Here is a 20574-nt window from a genome sequence, read left to right on the forward strand (position 1 = left end):
TTGGAATCAAAGATCTCAAATTTGGACTCATCAGACCAAAGCACAGATTTCCACTGGTCTAATGTCCATTCCTTGTGTTCTTTAGCCCAAACAAGTCTCTTCTGCTTGTTGCCTGTGCTTAGCAGTGGTTTCCTAGCAGCTATTTTACCATGAAGGCCTGCTGCACAAAGTTTCCTCTTAACAGTTGTTGTAGAGATGTGTCTGCTGCTAGAACTCTGTGTGGCATTGACCTGGTCTCTAATCTGAGCTGCTGTTAACCTGCGATTTCTGGTGACTCGGATAAACTTATCCTCAGAAGCAGAGGTGACTCTTTGTCTTCCTTTCCTGGGGCAGTCCTCATGTGAGCCATTTTCTTTGCAGCTCTTGATGGTTTTTGCCACTGCACTTGGAGACACTTTCAAAGTTTTCCCAATTTTTCGGACTGACTGACCTTCATTTCTTAAAGTAATGATGGCCACTCGTTTTTCTTTACTTAGCTGCTTTTTTCTTGCCAGAATACAAATTCTAACAGTCTATTCAGTAGGACTATCAGCTGTGTATCCATCAGACTTCTGCACAACACAACTGATGGTCCCAATACTATTTATAAGGCAAGAAATCCCACTTATTAAACCTAACAGGGCACACCTGTGAAGTGAATACCATTCCCAGTGACTACCTCTTGAAGCACATCAAGAAAATGCCAAGAATGTGCTTTGAATGGGAAGGTGTGTCCAAACTTTTGGTCTGTACTATATATATATATATATATATATATATATATATATATATATATATATATATACACACACACACACATACTGTATATATATATTGTACTATTTTGCCTACTACGTGTCTTGGGGGACAGATAGTAGCAGATAACCTTCTCTTAGGTATATTACAATCCCCTTGTCCAGGGTTACCTTCCAGGAGCTCCTGGTCCACAGGCTGACTCCTTGTCAGTCCAAGGTCCTCAACACGATGGCGTCTTTCTCAGCGTAGGGCCATCCCAGGCTCTGGGGTGTGTGCGTTTGCAGGACAGAGTGGCACCTTAAGGCATTGACCCCTTGACCTTCTTCCTTTTTGCTTATTGCACATAGCACTTTATAAATTTTAGGGAGGGTTGCATATCTCTTATGTGACTTTCTGCATTGCTGCACTGATTGTCAATTATTTTTACATTTCCCATATGGCACGTTTATATATCTTTTATTATTGATTGTCACATATATTTTACGTGGTTTCACTTAATGAAATTCTTGGGGATCTTTGATAACCTATTTGGGATTAATATCGACCTGCACAGGTCCACTGGCTATATCCTATTTTAGGGTATTATTTATATATATGGGTTCATTTAGTATGGATTTTTTTTTTATTGTTTACTAATTAATGCTATATGAATCGTCCTGATACACGCACACTTTTGTTATATTTTAATTCTTTTAATTCTTTCTTTTACCGCTATTATTGGCAACTAAAGATATTTATGTTAAATTATATGATCCTGTCTGGTCTTCCATGTTATATCCATAGCTCTGGTGATTGGTTTGCTCTCTAGTTATGAGTGATTTCCACTCTTTTTTGTTATAGCACTGAGGGTAATCATTTTATTATCTTCAAAAATAACTGGGATGATCTAGTTTATAATTTTATAATTTAACTCCCGAGGTGTTATGATATTACTCCCCATCAGGTGCTATTCAGGGAGACGGCACTCCCAACACATAGGCCTTTCCAAGACCTACAGCACAGACCATTCAGGTCCAAACACTCTCAACCATGTGACCCACACCCTGGTCACATTACATACTTGTAACCATTCCCATAGGTGGGAGTTGTGTGTGTGGCTAGATTGACCCGCCCATCTCTCATAACTAGCCCTGTAAGCCTTCCTTGTTAAGCAACACAATTTACTTTTAGGACTACAGGTCCCAGAACATCCTTACTTCAGGCTGAGAGTGCAGAGTATCTTCCTCTGAGACACACATTCCGGCCATTCACAATAATGCCGGATTTTAACTCATCACCACAGTTATGGCAGTGATTGCCATGCATTCCTATGGCCTCAATACGCCTCCATGCGTATTCCGGGAAGACCATACAGAGCCCCCTACCTGTAACAGGGGTCACTGCACCACAATATATATAGACAGTATATATGTTTTCATGAATATTTGAGCCCATGGATCCATAATATGTTCATTTTGCAAGCCAGCGAGAAAATCTCGCCATACGGATGTCATACGGATGCTTACATGCAAGAAAATCACATCCTCCCACTGCACACGGATGACAAAAGGATCACTGTTCAGGGAACATTTCTGTGATTCTCGTCCATGTAAAACGGACCTATTTTTTTTTATACTTTGTGTGTGACTCCAGCCTAAAGGAGATCCCCCAAAATTAATAATGGTATTTTACTTACTGATCAGAAGGGGTCTGAGTGTCAGGACCTTGCAAAAGAAGAGGGGCAACAGCATTTATCTGCAGTACAGGGAAGTTTATCTGCCATATATCTGCAGTGTAGGGAAGTGCAACATAGCCCTATGTATGTGAACGGAGCAGCTCCCTGTACAGCAATGCCACTTTGACAGTAAAAATAATGAAGGAGAATTGACCCCATAACGGAGCGTTTTTACACCATTGTATAATAATTGGGAATATCCCTTCAAAAAAAAAGTAATATCTGCAGATTATTTTACCTTTTTTTCCCCTCTGGTTGGATTTTTTTTCAATTTTTGCAAGGTTGTTTCCACCAGTCTCTCCCATTGGGAAACAATGTACAGTCTGAGTTATGTCAACGCTGCAGTTTTTTACTTGGAACCAGAGGTGACTCCAGGTCACCAATAAGCTGCAACTTTAGAAGGAAGATAGACTTTTCAATGACTGTCCAATAATACGGAAAATCTGATGGTTCAGAACCTGTCCGGTGCCTTTTAGGCTGCATTCATTTACATCTTCAGTTTTAAAGCTGAAGTCTTAAACAGGTAAAGTTTTACTTTTATTCTAGTTCCGCATATGTAGCAAATATTTTATATGTACCTGCCTGAAATCGGCTTGGCAAGGAGTACGGCAAGCTGGAAAGCCCCCAAGGCAAATGTTAGGATTTGTTTCAGCCTTGTGGTATTGTGCTTTGGGGTAGTGTTGTGTCACCTGCAGGTAATTTTTCCTTACTACAGTTTTATGAAAATTAATGTTTAAAATGTATTTTGTGATAACATTGTGAATGTGTGGTTTGTTTGGCTATTTTCTTGCTGAAGGAGGTAAGTTTACCTTTCAAATGGTGTATCATTTGTGTGTGTGGGTGCAGTATGAACGGACATACAAAGTAATCACCGAAAAAGAGTGTTTTGAAATAACATAAAAGGATTAAGTAAAATCACCCAAACAAGGCAGTGCTGGCACTGTATGCATATAGAGGGATATATAATCAAAAACAACAGTGTGTCCATACTTGGTGTTAAATAATGGATACCTATAATAGTAGTCAAGTATGACAGTGTAAGGTAAGGCAATTGTTTGGCAAGGACTACAATGGGATCCATACCAAGATGCAAAATGTTTAGGTCAGGTGAAAATGTCACGCTTTGACCGTCTTTAGTAAGGTAGATGGGCCTCAACCTGTCCCTGGAGATGGGACCCTAACTAATATGTCCCCTCCCACACCCCATAAGGCAGAAATGAAAGGTAAACCATACAGAAAAACAAAACAGGGATAACAGAATACCTCTATCATACAAAAGCACTATCCAACAATTGGGAGAAGGATAGGGATAGGGAGGAATAAACTAAATCGGAAAAAGGAACAGGAGATAAACACACAAAAACCTGCAGAACATCACAACTCCAACTCCAAACTTCAACTACTTAGCCTTAGCAAACAGCACATGAAGACAAATCTCCAAAAGCAAAAATGAACTCCTATTCAGCACAGTGTCTCCTAAGAGCAAGGAAGCAGAGGTTTCATGAGCAGGACAAAATGGGTCTGGCCAGGGTTTGTAGGAAGAGTTAAGTACCAGATCAGAAGCAGCTGAAATGGAGCTGCATGTTCCTGGCCATCATTGAAAAGGGGCGTTAACCTCTTCAGCACCAAAGGAAACCAAATTAATATGGGATCCAAATACACAGGTTAAATGAAAGATCTGCAATTCACAATATGCAGTGGTCCTCTACTCCCAGATCTCCCAGGTTAGTGTGACACTCTTGACAGATTATGGTTCATGAAATAGAAATTGCAAAGGTAATTAAAAATTTGAAACAACATTTTAAAACTAAAGACCTTGGAAATGTGATATATTATTTAGGTATCAAGTCCAAGGAGTAGAGGATGGAAGCTTTCTTCTAAGCCAATGTGCAAAAATCAACTCCATTCTGAATCAGCTTGAAATGTCTGAAGCCAAAAGTATATCAACCCCAATGAAACCATTCTACTTAAAGTTGAAAGGAATAGCTGAACTGTTACCTGATAATGAGAAATACAGACAGGCAGTGGGGGCACTTCTTTACATAGCAACTATGACTCGAATGGATATGGAAGCAACAATTGGGATTCTCTGCAGCTATGCAGAAAACAGCTTCAAAAAGGCTGGAATGCCATTAAGAGAGTTCTTTGATATTTGAAAGAGACTCAAAACATACATGTAAGGAATAGGATATCTGAAACAATAAATGTAACACTCACAGGCTATGTGGATGCAGAATAGGCTGGTGACTTAAGTGATCGTAAATCGTCAAGAGGCTATTTGTTGAACTTTGAAGAAAGTTACATTTCTTGGCCTAGTAGAAAACAGGTGTGTGTAGCATTGTGATCTGCAGAAGCAGATTATGTGTCTGCAGCCCATGCAAGTCATGAGGTCATTTGGTTCAGCCAATAATTAGGCTATCTTAGTAAGCCATCAACTCAACCAACGGTGATTTATGAAGACAACCAGGGATGCATTAAACTTGCATGCAGTGAGAAAATCAATCCGAGAACCAAACATAATGATGCTAAATATCATCACCTGCATGATTTGACAGAATGCGGCACAACTGAGGTTGCTTATTGCAAGACTGAACAAATGATAGCTGATGTTATGACAAAGCCACTTCTAAGAGCCAGATTTGAAGATCAAGTAGTTGCTGAGTGGGAGTGTTGGAATAATGCTTATTATTGTACATAGGAAAGATGTATATATTGGTACCGTGTTAGCCAGTAGATAGAAAAATATTTAGAATTGAGAGTCCTCAGTGGTTGTTACCTTTTAATGGCTAACTGAAAAGATGGTAACAAATTGCAAGCTTTCGACACTACTCAGGTCGCTTTAACAGGCATAGTTAGCCATAATAAGGTATCAACCACTGAGGACTCTCACATCTAACTATTTTTCTATTATTGTATATTGCATAAACTATTATTAACTGGTTTTTAACAGTACATGACTTTTTGTCTCCAGCAATAGTGTTATATTGCCAGTAGTGTTGAGCATTCCGATACTGCAAGTATCGGGTATCGGCCGATACTTGCTGTATCGGAATTCCGATACCGAGATCCGATATTTTTGTGGTATCGGGTATCGGTATCGAAACAACATTAATGTAAAAATGTGTAAAAGAAAGAATTAAAATAAAAAATATTGCTATACTCACCTCTCCGACGCAGCCTGCACCTTACCGAGGGAAGCGGCAGCGTTCTTTGTTTAAAATTCGCGCTTTTCTTTCCTTTACTGAAGTCCCGGCTTGTGATTGGTCGCGTGCCGACCATGTGGCCGGGACGCAACCAATCACAGCAAGCCGTGACGTAATTTCAGGTCCTTCAGGATTTTAAAATTACGTTCCGGCGTTGTGATTGGTTGCGTCGCAGTCACATGGGCAACGCAACCAATCACAGCAAGCCGTGACGTAATTTCAGGTCCTTAAGGATTTTAAAATTACGTCCCGGCTTGTGATTGGTTGCGGCGCGGTCAACCAATCACAAGCCGGGAGGCTGGACACGCGCGCATTTTAAAATGGGCGCGTGTCCAGCCTCCCGTGACGTCCCGGCTTGTGATTGGTTGCGGCGCGGTCAACCAATCACAAGCCGGGAAGCCATTTTAAAATGCGCGCGTGTCCAGCCTCCCGGCTTGTGATTGGTTGACCGCGATGCAACCAATCACAAGCCGGGACGTCACGGGAGGTTGGACAAGCGCTCATTTTAAAATGCGCGCGTGTCCAGCCTCCCGGCTTGTGATTGGTTGATCGCGACGCAACCAATCACAAGCCGGGACGTCACGGGAGGCTGGACACGCGCCCATTTTAAAATGCGCGCGTGTCCAGCCTCCGGTGACGTCACGGCTTGTGATTGGTTGCGTCTCCCATGTGACTGCGACGCAACCAATCACAAAGCCGGGACGTAATTTTAAAATCCTTAAGGACCTGAAATTACGTCACGGCTTGCTGTGATTGGTTGCGTTGCCCATGTGACTGAGACGCAACCAATCACAACGCCGGAACGTAATTTTAAAATCCTGAAGGACCTGAAATTACGTCACGGCTTGCTGTGATTGGTTGCGTCCCGGCCACATGGGCGGCATGCGACCAATCACAAGCCGGGACTTCAGTAAAGGAAAGAAAAGCGCGAATTTTAAACAAAGAACGCTGCCGCTTCCCTCGGTAAGGTGCAGGCTGCGTCGGAGAGGTGAGTATAGCAATATTTTTTATTTTAATTCTTTCTTTTACACATTAATATGGTTCCCAGGGCCTGAAGGAGAGTTTCCTCTCCTTCAGACCCTGGGAACCATCAGGAATACCGTCCGATACATGAGTCCCATTGACTTGTATTGGTATCGGGTATCGGTATCGGATTGGATCCGATACTTTGCCGGTATCGGCCGATACTTTCCGATACCGATACTTTCAAGTATCGGACGGTATCGCTCAACACTAATTGCCAGTAAAGAACTGTTAAAAAAATAAAAAAGCAGGAAGTTCCTGTTCACTGTGTATGCTAGCTGGAGCACATATTACTTTCACTTTGCAAGCTTACAGATAAGATGCTAAGATCCTTCTTAACCCCTTCCTGACCTGTGACACAGCGTATGCGTCATGAAAGTCAGTGCCAATCCGACCTGTGACGCATATGCTGTGTCACAGAATGATCGCGTCCCTGCAGATCGGGTGAAAGGGTTAACTCCCATTTTACCCGATCTGCAGAGACAGGGGGAGTGGTACTTCAGCCCAGGGGGTGTGGCTTCACCCCCCCGTGGCTACGATCGCTCTGATTGGCTGTTGAAAGTGAAACTGCCAATCAGAGCGATTTGTAATATTTCACCTATGAAAATGGTGAAATATTACAATCCAGCCATGGCCGATGCTGCAATAGCATCTGCCATGGCTGGAGACCCCGATCTGCCCCCACCCCACCCCACCGATCACCTCCCCAGTCGCCCTTTTTGCCCCGATCTCCGTTCCGCTCCCCTCCTCCCTCCTGTCGGCTCCCCCGGTCCTCCTGTCCGCTCCCCAGGTCCTCCGATCCCCACCCCGTGTTCCAATCCCACCCCCCCATACTTACCTAGCTCCAATGTCCCTCCCGGTGTCCGGCCGTCTTCTTCATGGGCGCCGCCATCTTGGAAAATGGCGGGCGCATGCGCAGTGCGCCCGCCGAATCTGCCAGCCGGCAGATTCGTTCCTGCACATTTTGGTCGCTGTGATAAGTTCTATCACAGCGATCAAAATAAAAAAAATAGTAAATAAATCCCCCCCCTTTATCACCCCCATAATAAAATATAGAAAATATAATTATTTTTATTGTTTTTCCATTAGGGTTAGGGGTAGGGTTAGGGGTAGGGTTAGGGGTAGGGTTGCACTTAAGGTTGCACTTAGGGTTGCACTTAGGGCTAGGGTTGCACTTAGGGTTGCACTTAGGGTTGCACTTAGGGCTAGGGTTGCACTTAGGGTTGCACTTAGGGCTAGGGTTGCACTTAGGGTTGCACTTAGGGTTGCACTTAGGGCTAGGGTTGCACTTAGGGTTGCACTTAGGGTTGCACTTAGGGCTAGGGTTGCACTTAGGGTTGCACTTAGGGTTGCACTTAGGGTTGCACTTAGGGCTAGGGTTGCACTTAGGGTTGCACTTAGGGTTGCACTTAGGGTTGCACTTAAGGTTGCACTTAGGGCTAGGGTTGCACTTAGGGTTGCACTTAAAGTTGCACTTAGGGCTAGGGTTGCACTTAGGGTTGCACTTAGGGTTGCACTTAGGGTTGCACTTAGGGCTAGGGTTGCACTTAGGGTTGCACTTAGGGTTGCACTTAGGGTTGCACTTAGGGCTAGGGTTGCACTTAGGGTTGCACTTAGGGTTGCACTTAGGGCTAGGGTTGCACTTAGGGTTGCACTTAGGGTTGCACTTAGGGCTAGGGTTGCACTTAGGGTTGCACTTAGGGTTGCACTTAGGGTTGCACTTAGGGCTAGGGTTGCACTTAGGGTTGCACTTAGGGCTAGGGTTGCACTTAGGGCTAGGGATGCACTTAGGGCTAGGGATGCACTTAGGGCTAGGGATGCACTTAGGGCTAGGGTTGCACTTAGGGCTAGGGTTGCACTTAGGGCTAGGGTTGCACTTAGGGCTAGGGTTAGAATTAGGGTTAGAATTAGGGTTAGAATTAGGGTTAGGGTTGGAATTAGGGTTAGAATTAGGCTATGTGCACACGGTGCGGATTTGGCTGCGGATCCGCAGCGGATTGGTCGCTGCGGATTCGTATCAGTTTTCCATCACGTTTACAGTACCACGTAAACCTATGGAAAACCAAATCCGCTGTGCCCATGGTGCGGAAAATACAGCGCGGAAACGCTGCGTTGTATTTTCCGCAGCATGTCAATTCTTTGTGCAATTCCGCAGTGTTTTACACCTGCTCCATAATAGGAATCCGCAGGTGAAATCCACACAAAAAACACTGGAAATCCGCAGTAAATCAGCAGGTAAAGCGCAGTGCATTTTACCTGCAGATTTTTCAAAAACTGTGGAAAAATCCACACAAATCCGCAACGTGAGAACATAGCCTTAGGGTTAGGGTTGGAATTAGGGGTAAGACTAGGGTTAGGGGTGTGTTGGGGTTAGGGTTGTGGTTAGGGTTGGGATTAGAGTTAGGGGTGTGTTGGGGTTAGTGTTGGAGTTAGAATTGAGGGGTTTCCACTTTTTAGGCACATCAGGGGGTCTCCAAACGCGACACGGCGCCACCATTGATTCCAGCCAATCTTGCGTTGAAAAAGTAAAATGGTGCTCTCTCCCTTCCGAGCCCCGACGTGCGCCCAAACAGTGGTTTACCCCCACATATGGGGTACCAGCGTACTCAGGAGAAACTGATCAACAACTTTTGGGGTCCAATTTCTCCTGTAACCCTTGGAAAAATAAAAAATTGCGGGCTAAAAAATTATTTTTGAGGAAAGAAAAATGATTTTCTATTTTCACGGCTCTGCGTTATAAACTTCTGTGAAGCACTTGGGGGTTCAAAGTGCTCACCACACATCTAGATAAGTTCCCTTGGGGGTTTAGTTTCCAAAATGGGGTCACTTGTGGGGGGTTTCTACTGTTTAGGCACATCAGGGGCTCTGCAAACGCAACGTGACGCCCGCAGAGCATTCCATCAAAGTCTGCATTTCAAAACATCACTACTTCACTTCCGAACCCCGACGTGTGCCCAAACAGTGGTTTACCCCCACATATGGGGTATCAGCGTACTCAGGAGAAACTGGACAACAACTATTGGGGTCAAATTTCCCCTGTTACCCTTTGGAAAATAAAAAATTTAGGGCTAAAAAAATTTTTTGGAGAAAAGAATTTTTTTATTTTATTTTCATGGCTCTGCGTTATAAACTTCTGTGAAGCACTTGGGGGTTCAAAGTGCTCACCACACATCTAGATTAGTTCCTTGGGAGGTCTAGTTTCCAAAATGGGGCACTTATGGGGAAGCTCCAATGTTTAGGCACACAGGGGCTCTCCAAACGCGACATGGTGTCCGCTAATGATTGGAGCTAATTTTCCATTCAAAAAGCCAAATGGCGTGCCTTCCCTTCCAAGCCCTGCCGTGCACCCAAACAGTGGTTTACCCCCACATATGGGGTATCATCGTACTGAGGACAAACTGGACAACAACATTTGGGGTCCAATTTCTCCTGTTACCCTTGGGAAAATAAAAAATTCTGGGCTAAAAATCATTTTTGAGGAAAGAAAAATTATTTTTTATTTTCACGGCTCTGCGTTATAAACTTCTGTGAAGCACTTGTTGGTTTAAAGTGCTCACTATGCATCTAGATAAGTTCCTTGGGGGGTCTAGTTTCCAAAATGGGGTCACTTGTGGGGAAGCTCCAATGTTTAGGCACACAGGGGCTCTCCAAACGCGACATGGTGTCCGCTAACGATGGAGATAATTTTTCATTCAAAAAGTCAAATGGCACTCCTTCCCTTCCGAGCCTTACCTTGTGCCCAAACAGTGGTTTACCCCCACATGTGAGGTATCAGTGTACTCAGGAGAAATCGCCCAACAAATTTTAGGATCCATTTTATCCTGTTGCCCATGTGAAAATTAAAAAATTGAGGCTAAAATAATTTTTTTGTGAAAAAAAAGTACTTTTTCATTTTTACGGATCAATTTGTGAAGCACCTGGGGGTTTAAAGTGCTCACTATGCATCTAGATAAGTTCCTTGGGGCGTCTAATTTCCAAAATGGGGTCACTTGTGGGGGAGCTCCAATGTTTAGGCACACGGGGGCTCTCCAAACGCGACATGGTGTCCGCTAAAGATTGGAGCCAATTTTTCATTCAAAAAGTCAAATGGCGCTCCTTCCCTTCCGAGTTCTGCCGTGCACCCAAACAGTGGTTTACCCCCACATATGAGGTATCAGCGTACTCAGAACAAATTGGACAACAACTTTCGTGGTCCAGTTTCTCCTTTTACCATTGGGAAAATAAAAAAATTGTTGCTAAAAATCATTTTTGTGACTAAAAAGTTAAATGTTCATTTTTTCCTTCCATGTTGCTTCTGTTGCTGTGAAACACCTGAAGGGTTAATAAACTTCTTGAATGTGGTTTTGAGCACCTTGAGGGGTGCAGTTTTTAGAATGGTGTCACTTTTGGGTATTTTCAGCCATATAGAACCCTCAAATTGACTTCAAATGTGAGGTGGTCCCTAAAAAAAATGGTTTTGTAAATTTTGTTGTAAAAATGAGAAATCACTGGTCAAATTTTAACCCTTATAACTTCCTAGCAAAAAAAAATGTTGTTTCCAAAATTGTGCTGATGTAAAGTAGACATGTGGGAAATGTTATCTATTAACTATTTTGTGTCACATAACTCTCTGGTTTAACAGAATAAAAATTCAAAATGTGAAAATTGCAAAATTTTCAAAATTTTCGCCAAATTTCCATTTTTTTCACAAATAAACGCAGAAATTATCGACCTAAATTTACCACTAACATGAAGCCCAATATGTCACAAAAAAACAATCTCAGAATCGCTAGGATCCGTTGAAGCTTTCCCGAGTTATTACATCATAAAGGGACACTGGTCAGAATTGCAAAAAACGGCAAGGTCATTAAGGCCAAAATAGGCTGGGTCATATAGGAAATACCAGTTGTAAGCTGTGTTATCTTTGCTCCTGAATAAATATGTATTCATTATATGCGGCGGGACAGTACAGAGATTAATCCACTGCTAACATAATGGAAGAGGCAAACATCTAAATGGAAGAATACTGACAGCTACACTTTATTTTGGACCTCAAAATAACAAATTAATTAGTCTGTAGTAAGACTAAAGTTGGCAACTGTCTACTTTACACTGGTTTTCACAATATGAAAATCTCTAACATCATGTGTTGTTATCAGTGATAATTGAATCCACCCATTAATTTCTCCTGCAGTGGAATTAATGATAGATCTTTCAAACACACCAAATTTGAGAAAGATAACATAGATTTATTTTTCATATTTTATTTTTTCTATTAAATTTTATTGTGCTAAGGCAAGGAAATGTGCAATATATGAAATGTGAACAGCATAATGGCTTGTGAAATTTATGAAAAAACACATGAGATTTTTAGCACAAGATTTGGCCAAAAGTTGTGAGCCCATCCACCAAACGTCAAGGTAATCTCAAAACGGATGGGTAACTAACCTGTCTGCCTAGTGTGAACACTTACCTATGGCTAACAACATGGTAAAGCCTGCATTTATAGGGGAGGTTAGAACCAACTGTGTTGGGATGTAATTAAAATCACAGCATGGTGAAGGGCGGGGCGTTCAAGTCAGAAAAAGCAATACATAGTAAATATAGAAAAACTGACTGAACAGCCATCTAGTCTGAACTGGTGCATAACCAAAAAGTCTTACATAGCAAATAGATAATGGCTGCACTCAATTTTATTGTTCTAAGGCAAGGAAATGTGCAATATATGAAATGTGAACAGCATAATGGCTTGTGAAATTTATGAAAAAACACATGAGATTTTTAGCACAAGATTTGGCCAAAAGTTGTGAGCCCATCCACCAAACGTCAAGGTAATCTCAAAACGGATGGGTAACTAACCTGTCTGCCTAGTGTGAACACTTACCTATTATAGGGGAGGTTAGAACCAACTGTGTTTGGATGTAATTAAAATCACAGCATGGTGAAGGGCGGGGCATTGTAATACTATGTATTGCTTTTTCTGACTTGAACGCCCCGCCCTTCACCATGCTGTGATTTTAATTACATCCAAACACAGTTGGTTCTAACCTCCCCTATAAATGCAGGCTTTACCATGTTGATAGCCATAGGTAAGTGTTCACACTAGGCAGACAGGTTAGTTACCCATCCGTTTTGAAATTACCTTGACGTTTGGTGGATGGGCTCACAACTTTTGGCCAAATCTTGCGCTAAAAATCTCATGTGTTTTTTCATAAATTTCACAAGCCATTATGCTGTTCACATTTCATATATTGCACATTTCCTTGCCTTAGCACAATAAAATTGAGTGCAGCCATTATCTATTTGCTATGTAAGACTTTTTGGTTATGCACCAGTTCAGACTAGATGGCTGTTCAGTCAGTTTTTCTATATTTACTATGTATTATTTTTTCTATTCGCCATGACAGCACCCACTAGAGAGAGGGGATCCACCCCTAGGAACAGGAAACCTACAGAGAGATAAAAGGGGCGGCCCCCCCTCACTTCTCAGTTGGTTTCCTGTTCCTAGATGGGAACCCTCAGAGAGAGCAAGTTTTTAATGAAGAGGAAAGCTCGCCTGGACTGCCGCCTGTACATCTCTGCTGAGTGACAGGGGCTCCTGTTATGATCTGGTGACCTTGGAGCCGCATGAAACTTTCTCTGGAGTCGGTGGAACCTGTACTGACCGCAGTCCTGAACTAAAAGTACCTTCACACTAAGCGACGCTGCAGCGATACAGACAATGATGCCGATCGCTGCAGCGTCGCTGTTCAGTCGTTGTGTGGTCACTGGAGAGCTGTCACACAGACGGCTCTCCAGTGACCAACGATGCCGAAGTCCCCTGGTAACCAGGGTAAACATCGGGTTACTAAGCGCAGGGCCGCGCTTAGTAACCCGATGTTTACCCTGGTTACCATTGTAAAAGTAAAAAAAAAAACACATACTCACATTCCGGTGCCTGGCGTCCGCTTTCCTGCACTCCTCCTGCATCCTGTGTCAGCGCCGAACATCTCCGGCATCTCCCACAGAGCAGAGCGGTGACATCACCGCTCTGCTTTACGGCCGGCACTTACACAGGATGCAGGAGGAGTGCAGGGAAGCGGACGCCGGGCACCGGAATGTGAGTATGTGTTTTTTTTTACTTTTACAATGGTAACCAGGGTAAACATCGGGTTATTAAGCGCGGCCCTGCGCTTAGTAACCCGATGTTTACCCTGGTTACCAGTGAAGACATCGCTGGATCGGTGTCACACACACCGATTCAGCGATGTCAGCGGGAGATCCAGCGACGAAATAAAGTTCTGGACTTTCAGCAACGACCAGCGATCTCATCCTGATCGCTGCTGCGTGTCAAACACAACGATATCGCTATCCAGGATGCTGCAATGTCACGGATTGCTATCGTTATCATTGTAAAGTCGCTTAGTGTGAAGGTACATTAACACCGCAACTAGAAGTAGCCGTGGGGTGTGCCTAACACTCCCTAGACACCTCGACACAGCTGGAGGACTAAATACCCCTATAGATGGAAATGGGAATGCTATCTTGCCTCAGAGCAGACCCCCAAAGGATAGGCAGCCCCCCACAAATAATGACTGTGAGTAGGAGATGAATAGACACACGCAGGTAGAAAACAGGATTTAGCAAAAGAGGCCACTCTAGCTAAATAGGAAAGGATAGGACAGATAACTAGGCGGTCAGTATAAAACCCTTCCAAAAATATCCACAGCAGATAATACAAAAATTTCCACAATCTAACTAAAGACATGGAATGTATATCTGCCACTCCAGAGAATCCAGCAAGACTGAGAAAATACTGACACAATCTAAGCTGGACAAGAAAACACAAAGAATAGCACTGAATTGTGAAGCACACAACATGTGTGCCACAGGGAAAAAGAACCAGACACTTATCTTTGCTGATTTGGCAGAAAGGCAGGAGGAACTAGGCAGAGGTCCTACACCTCCCAACAACAATTGACAACTGGCAAGGACTAATGAATTTAATGAATCCTGCACAGCTAAATACCCCAGTCAGATCTGCAATCAGCAGATACACCTGACCAGGACTGCAACACAGGGGCAACTGCATTACCACCTACAACCACCGGAGGGAGCCCAAAAGCAGAATTCGCAACAGTACCCCCCCTTGAGGAGCGGTCACCGAACCCTCACCAGAGCCCCCAGGCCAATCAGGACGAGCCAGATGAAAAGCATGAACCAAATCAGCAGCATGGACATCAGAAGCAAAAACCCAAGAATTATCCTCCTGGCCATAACCCTTCCATTTGACAAGGTACTGAAGCCTCCGCCTCGAAAAACGAGAATCAAAAATCTTCTCAACCACATACTCCAACTCCCCATCAACCAACACAGGGGCCAAAGGATCAACAGAGGGAACAACGGGCACCACATATTTCCGCAATAAAGATCTATGGAAGACATTATGGATTGCAAAAGAGGCCGGAAGCGCCGATCGAAAAGACACCGGATTAATAATCTCAGAAATCCTATAAGGACCAATAAACCGAGGCTTAAACTTAGGGGAAGAGACATTCATAGGAACATGACGGGAAGACAACCAAACCAAATCCCCAACCCGAAGCCGGGAACCAACACACCGACGACGGTTAGCAAAACGCTGAGCCTCCTCCTGAGACAACACCAAATTGTCCACCACATGAGCCCAAATCTGCTGCAACCTGTCAACCACAGAATCCACACCAGGACAGTCAGAAGGCTCAACCTGCCCAGAAGAAAAACGAGGTTGAAAACCAAAATTACAAAAAAAAGGCGAAAACAAAGTATCCGAACTAGCCCCATTATTAAGGGCAAACTCGGCCAATGGCAAAAAGGCCACCCAATCATCATGATCGGCAGACACAAAGCATCTCAAATAAGTCTCCAAAGTCTGATTAGTTCGCTCGGTCTGGCCATTTGTCTGAGGATGGAATGCAGAAGAAAAAGACAAATCAATGCCCAGCCTAGCACAAAAGGCCCGCCAAAACCTAGAAACAAACTGGGAACCTCTGTCGGACACAATATTCTCCGGAATACCATGCAAACGAACCACATGCTGAAAAAACAACGGAACCAACTCTGAAGAGGAAGGCAATTTAGGTAAAGGCACCAAATGAACCATCTTAGAAAACCGGTCACAAACAACCCAGATAACAGACATCCTCTGGGAAACCAGAAGATCAGAAATAAAATCCATAGAAATATGCGTCCAGGGCCTCTCAGGGACCGGCAATGGCAAAAGTAACCCACTAGCATGGGAACAACAAGGCTTGGCCCGCGCACAAGTCCCACAGGACTGCACAAAAGAATGCACATCACGTGACAACGAAGGCCACCAAAAGGACCTACCAACCAAATCTCTGGTACCAAAAATACCAGGATGACCAGCCAACACAGAACAGTGAACCTTAGAAATCACTCTACTAGTCCATCTGTCAGGAACAAACAATTTCCCCACAGGACAGCGGTCAGGTCTATCAGCCTGAAATTCCTGAAGAACCCGCCATAAATCAGGGGAAATGGCAGAAAGGACCACCCCTTCTTTCAGAATGCCGACCGGTTCAAGGGCCTCAGGAGAATCAGGCAAAAAACTCCTAGAAAGGGCATCAGCCTTAATATTCTTAGAACCCGGAAGATATGAAACCACAAAATCAAAACGAGAAAAAAACAAGGACCATCGAGCCTGTCTAGGACTCAGCCATTTGGCAGACTCGAGGTAAATCAAATTCTTATGATCGGTCAGGACCACAATACGGTGCTTAGCTCCCTCAAGCCAATGTCGCCACTCCTCAAACGCCCACTTCATAGCCAACAACTCCCGATTGCCGACATCATAGTTGCGTTCAGCAGGCGAAAACTTGCAGGAGAAGAAGGCACACGGTTTCATCAAAGAACCAACAGAATCTCTCTGAGACAAAACGGCCCCTGCCCCAATCTCAGAAGCATCAATCTCAACCTGAAACGGAAGAGAAACATCTGGTTGGCGCAACACCGGAGCCGAAGTAAATTGGCGTTTAAGCTCCTGAAAGGCAGAGACAGCCGCAGAGGACCAATTCGCCACATCCGCGCCTTTTTTCGTCAAATCAGTCAAGGGTTTAACCACGCTGGAGGAGTTAGCAATGAAACGGCGATAAAAATTTGCAAAACCCAAACATTCCTGAAGGCTGTTCACGGATGTGGGTTGAATCCAATCATGAATGGCCTGAACCTTAACCGGATCCATCTCCATAGATGAGGGAGAAAAAATAAAGCCCAAAAAAGAAACCTTCTGCACCCCAAAGAGACACTTAGACCCCTTCACAAACAGAGCATTGTCACGAAGGATCTGAAATACCATCCTGACCTGTTCCACATGAGACTTCCAATCATCGGAAAAAATCAAAATATCGTCCAAATATACAATCAAGAATTTATCAATATAAGTCCGGAAGATATCATGCATGAAGGATTGAAAAACAGATGGAGCGTTAGTGAGCCCGAATGGCATCACAAGGTATTCAAAATGGCCTTCGGGCGTATTAAACGCAGTTTTCCATTCATCACCCTGCTTAATACGAACAAGATTATATGCCCCCCCAAGGTCAATCTTAGTAAACCAACTAGCCCCCTTAATCCTAGCAAACAAATCGGAAAGCAAAGGTAAAGGGTATTGAAACTTGACCGTGATCTTATTCAAGAGGCGATACTCAATACAAGGTCTCAAGGAGACATCCTTCTTAGCAACAAAAAAAAAAACCTGCTCCTAACGGTGAAGAAGATGGCCGAATATGCCCTTTCTCCAAAGACTCCTTAACATAACTCCGCATGGCGGTATGTTCAGGCACAGACAGGTTGAAAAGTCGACCCTTAGGAAACTTACTGCCTGGAATCAAGTCAATAGCACAATCACAGTCCCTGTGCGGTGGAAGGGAACTGGACTTGGGCTCATCGAATACATCCTGAAAATCAGACAAAAACTCTGGAATTTCAGAAGAGGAAGAAGAGGAGATTGACATCAAAGGAACATCATTATGAACCCCCTGACAACCTCAACTAGTCACAGACATAGATTTCCAATCCAATACAGGATTATGTACCTGCAACCACGGGAAACCCAGCACGATAACATCATGCAAATTATGCAACACCAGAAATCGACAATCTTCCTGATGGGCTGGCGCCATGTGCATGGTCACCTGTGTCCAAAACTGAGGCTTTTTTTTAGCCAAAGGTGTAGCATCAATCCCCCTTAAAGGAATAGGGTTCTGCAAAGGCTGCAAGGGAAAACCACAACGCCTGGCAAACTCAAAATCCATTAAGTTCAAGGCAGCGCCTGAATCCACAAATGCCATGACAGAGAATGATGACAATGAGCAAATCAAGGACACCGATAACAGAAATTTAGGTTGTACAGTACTGATGGTAGCGATCCTCTTTGTCCGCTTAGGGCAGACTGAAATGACATGAGAAGCGTCGCCACAATAATAACACAACCCATTCTGACGTCTGAATCCTTGTCGTTCCGTTCTAGACAAAATCCTATCACACTGCATTGGCTCAGTAATTGGCTCTGAGGACGACGCCACAGCGCGCACAGTTCTACGCTCCCGCAAGCGCCGATCAATCTGAATAGCCACAGACATAGAATCACTCAGACCGGAAGGCGTGGGAAACCCCACCATAACATCTTTAACGGATTCAGAAAGACCCTTTCTGAAAATTGCCACCAAAGCATCATCATTCCATTTAGTCAACACAGACCATTTTCTAAATTTCTGACAAAACAATTCTGCCACCTCTTGACCCTGAGACAGGGCCAACAAGGTTTTCTCCGCTTGATCCACAGAATTAGGTTCATCATATAATAAACCTAAAGCCTGAAAAAAGGAATCTACATTAAGCAAGGCCGGATTCCCAGATTCCAGGGAAAATGCCCAATCCTGTGGATCACCACGCAGCAGGGAGATGACAATTTTAACCTGCTGAATGGAATCACCGGAGGATTGCGGTCTCAGAGCAAAAAACAATTTACAATTATTTTTAAACCCCCAAAATTTGGACCTATCACCAAAAAACAAATCAGGAGTAGGAATCTTTGGTTCTAAAGCTGGAGTCTGAACAATATAATCAGAAATACCCTGTACCCTAGCAGCAAGCTGGTCTACACAAGAAGCTAATTCCTGAACATCCATGCTGGCACAAGACTCCTCAGCCACCCATAAATAAAGAGGGAAAAAAAGACAAAACAGACTGCAGAAAAAAAAATGGCTCAACACTTTTCTTCCCTTCTTCTGAGATGCATTTAACTCATTATGGGCCAGTTGTACTGTTATGATCTGGTGACCTTGGAGCCGCATGAAACTTTCTCTGGAGTCGGTGGAACCTATACTGACCTCAATCCTGAACTAATACCGCAACTAGAAGTAGCCGTGGGGTGTGCCTAACACTCCCTAGACACCTCGACACAGCCGGAGGACTAAATACCCCTATAGATGGAAATGGGAATGCTATCTTGCCTCAGAGCAGACCCCCAAAGGATAGGCAGCCCCCCACAAATAATGACTGTGAGTAGGAGATGAATAGACACACGCAGGTAGAAAACAGGATTTAGCAAAAGAGGCCACTCTAGCTAAATAGGAAAGGATAGGACAGATAACTAGGTGGTCAGTATTAAAACCCTTCCAAAAATATCCACAGCAGATAATACAAAAAGTTCCACAATCTAACTAAAGACATGGAATGTATATCTGCCACTCCAGAGAATCCAGCAAGACTGAGAAAATACTGACACAATCTAAGCTGGACAAGAAAACACAAAGAATAGCACTGAATTGTGAAGCACACAACATGTGTGCCACAGGGAAAAAGAACCAGACACTTAACTTTGCTGATTTGGCAGAAAGGCAGGAGGAACCAGGCAGAGGTCCTACACCTCCCAACAACAATTGACAACTGGCAAGGACTAATGAATCCTGCACGCCTAAATACCCCAGTCAGATCTGCAATCAGCAGATACACCTGACCAGGACTGCAACACAGGGGCAACTGCATTACCAACTACAACCACCGGAGGGAGCCCAAAAGCAGAATTCACAACAGGCTCCAGAGCGAGTATCAGAGATGGGGGAATGTTCCTGTTGGCTCCCCCCTCTTCTGGTCACATTGGATTGGATGCTTGGTTGGCAACAGTCTCCCTGCTGGGACACGGTTGAAATGCTCCACCGCATGACCCTCCGGCGCAGGCAATAAGCCGGTAAGTGGCCGCTGTATGGGGGCTGTAAAAGCAGCGCTTACCCCTCTGTATAATCCTGTCGTCAGTAGCTCCAGCATTGTCTCCCAGGATAGCGGTGCAGCCTGGATGGGGCTGGGTACTGAGTCCAGCAGAATGGCTGCAGGCACCTTCCCCCTCAATAGCGGTGACTTCAGCCTCATGGAATGGAGGCGCGCGCGCACATGCACAGTATGGTCGGCATCCCGGAATTAGATGTTTGAACTTCCGGGGGCACGGTGTCAGACTGGCGTTTCCGGTATGGATACCATAGTTTTCCTGTGCAGTAGATGTGGTATCCTGACCGCAAGGCCCACCTAATCGAGAGGTAAAAAAAAAAAATGAGGGGTGTGTTTTTGATCGATAGCCTACACTATATAAGGCAGATTAGTATACTAGGCTGTGCTCAAACATGTCGTCTCAGGAGGATATCGAGCGCCCACTGGAGGAGTTAATTCTACCTAGTGGTGATGCCAGGAAGAAAAGTAGTGGACACTCGAAAGTAAGTGACTCCACTGTCAAATCAGTGAAAAAATTGTCCCGTTCTACACCCCAGGCCGATCAAACAACCCGGCAGCTGGTATATAATTACATTTCCGGGTGAGTGTATAGACAGCTTCATAGAAGCTTATGGTAGTCTCTTCTGCTTGTGTTTTTGTAGGCAAAACAGACGG

The sequence above is a fragment of the Ranitomeya variabilis genome, chromosome 1 (genome assembly GCF_051348905.1).
Source record: "Ranitomeya variabilis isolate aRanVar5 chromosome 1, aRanVar5.hap1, whole genome shotgun sequence".
Lineage (NCBI taxonomy): Eukaryota > Metazoa > Chordata > Amphibia > Anura > Dendrobatidae > Ranitomeya > Ranitomeya variabilis.